We start from the raw sequence: 2,801 nt of genomic DNA on the forward strand, positions 1-2,801 counted from the left end.
ATTTTTCTCCGATATCCGATCCAGTAATTTAGGTCAGTATCGGACCGATACCGATACGTAATATCGGATCGGTCCATCTCTAACTATGACCACAGAATATGTGGATGAATGTGGCGGTCTGTGGCGTGGGGAGGCAGACACACCTGAGTGGCATGAGTAAGCATGCCACACCTGTACTAAAAGAATGAACTAGGTCCTCACTGTTGTTGTTATTAGCGTGTGTGGCTGTGAGCTGCAAAGCTGCAACCAGTGTGTAAACAGTAACAATAAGAAATAAAGTTTGTGAAAAGCGTAAAAGTGGGTGTGATTCCTGTCACAATGAATTACTGTTTACATATTCTACAACAAATGCAGTATCTGTAAAGTCACAATTAGTTTCAAAGCTTTTATGAAAAAAAGGATAGAACAAGGCATAGATCACTGGGTTTAAACAGGAGTTTGAAAAGAACAGACTGATCACAATGAGCGCTGTGATGTTTACAGAGATTTTATTTTGAAAGGTCGAATGTTAGGCGGAAGGAGAGGATAGAAAAGAGGGACAATGAAAAACGGTAGATGAACAAGTTAGCGCTGCAGACTGTGTTGCTGCTGCAAGCCTGCGAATTAAAGAATGGAACTGAGAAATACTGAAGGTGTCATCATTAATGTTTGATGCATGCAAACATTACAGGAGCTACTGAGCTAAAGTCCTCCCTTATAAGAGAGACACAGTAATATGGGCAGAAACACAGTAGAAACACAACTACAAGAACTCCAAGTGTCCTGGCTGCTTTCAACTCTGATTTGTTTGCTTGATTCAGAGAACAATGAATTGTGACAGCTGTAACCTGAGAGCGCATGGCATGAGCCTGAGACACAGCCACCACAAATACTCTCATATACAGAACTATGATGGCAGTAATTGGAAATATAAAGGATAAAACAAGGTCAATAGTCCTTGCAATATCATTAATGACACACTCTCCATAACAGGAATTATACCTGCCTGGTTCAATCAGGTAGTCTTTTGCATAAAGACTAATGCTGGAAATAGCATAAAACCAACACAGACAAACACTGAGTTTAACTTTTGCCACAGTAATTCTGGTGGAGTAATGTAAAGGGTCACAAATAGCCACATAGCGGTCGACTGATATTAGAACTATGTTCCCTATTGAAGCACAGGTAATGTTGCCAGTCAGATACCAATAAAGAAAACAATTAAAATCATCAAGTATCCAGCAGGTGGTGCTTTTTAAAATTTTCAGCTGAGGTTTATCTATGCCCAAGGTGGGGCAGCGAAATGATAGTGATAAGATAGTTGAGATTATGTCATATGTTAATTATGTCAAAATGTATTTAGTGAAATTGTTTCCTTATTAAGACACGGTGAACCTTACACAACTTAAGAGTCATGGTTGAGCCAAAGACATTTATTAGTTTCACTTAATGTATTCTTTGCTAATTCCAATGATACAAATCTCACTTTTCATATATCTAAACCTTAATGTAAGTTCATTTAAAAGTTGGTCTCTGCCTGAAGTGGGAGACTGAGATGATGGCCAGAAGGTTTAGAGCAGCAGTGATAGAGCAGCAGTGATCAGAGAGATGCATGACATCACAATATACAGCAGCATAGTTGTGGAATAGTGAAGTGTTGGCTTTCTGCAGGAATCGTTGAGGAGTTGTGGAAAACAGAGCTCTAGTCCTTCCTGTATCTCCATCATCAGGCTGCTGCATCTCATCAAAGCTTTTCCTCACAGAGCTCATTTATCTATTTCGTCCTTCACCCACCAGTCCCATCCCTCCTCTTTCTAATGACACAACCTTTGGAGCTTTCTTTTTTTCAAACTCGCTCTCTCCCACAGTCAACTTATAAACCTTTATTTTTCTGGACTCAATGTTGAACATTTCTATACAAACAGACACTTGGGTCATAATTGTTAACCATCTTCATCTTTTTTTTAACAGTACTAAAATGGGATGACTATTTTATTTTCAACTTATGTCTGCAGATGATACCACAGGCAACTTGAGCAGACAAGCCTCATCTTCCTATTGAAGTCTGAACCAGGATAACCAAAGGGGATCACTCAGTATCCAGGAAACCACAGAACTGTGTTACGGAATAAATATATATTCTTAGTGCTTATTTTCTGTTTATATTGTTTTATAGAGGCCAGTGTAGAAAAAACGCCACTTTGAGTTAGAATGTGTGCTAAAAGTCACAGAGTACTGTGTAAGACAGGAAACTGCAGAAGACGCTTTGTGCAGGCCTGCAGAGTACAGGAAATGAAACTAGAGTGCAGCGCAGCAGTTGTTTTGATCAAAACTATGTGTGACGTATGACTGATTATGTTATGCTCATTTGGCTTGTAATGCTTCAGATCTGCTCAGGATTTAGCCTGTGCACATCTCCTTTTCCGGAAATGTAGAATAAAGAGGATTTTTGAGCTTTGACCACACTGAGTCGGGTTTTTTCTTGGTCAGTAAAAGAATATAAAAGAACCGGATTTGATAATTGGTGCCGTGAACGAGGATTCTTTTACGGCTGAGAAGACCAATTTGGCCATGAGGCAAACAGAGGACAGGTCCAAATTTAAAGTTAAGCACCACCTGTTAAAAAAGCAAAGTGTGCATACTGGATGAATTCTAAATTATCTGTTCGCTGAGTTGATGATCTTCACAGTTAAATTGGCTCAGTTGTAGTGAAATTAAGCTAAATTACAAAATGTGTTCAGTGGATTTCTGGTGAAATATCCGTGGTGATTCTGGGAAATTTGTGATAATAACAGTAAAGTCTGGGGAAATGTCTGATGAAA

The 2,801-nt window shown here is 39.1% G+C and overlaps 1 pseudogene; it reads right to left on the minus strand.

The window, feature by feature from the left end:
• Positions 1 to 339: 339 nt before the first annotated feature.
• On the minus strand, positions 340 to 1,395 carry LOC102198316 (trace amine-associated receptor 13c-like; annotated as a pseudogene).
• Between the last annotated feature and the right edge of the window lie 1,406 nt (positions 1,396 to 2,801).

The sequence above is a fragment of the Pundamilia nyererei genome, unplaced genomic scaffold (genome assembly GCF_000239375.1).
Source record: "Pundamilia nyererei isolate P.nyererei 1_Seehausen unplaced genomic scaffold, PunNye1.0 scaffold00296, whole genome shotgun sequence".
NCBI lineage: Eukaryota > Metazoa > Chordata > Actinopteri > Cichliformes > Cichlidae > Pundamilia > Pundamilia nyererei.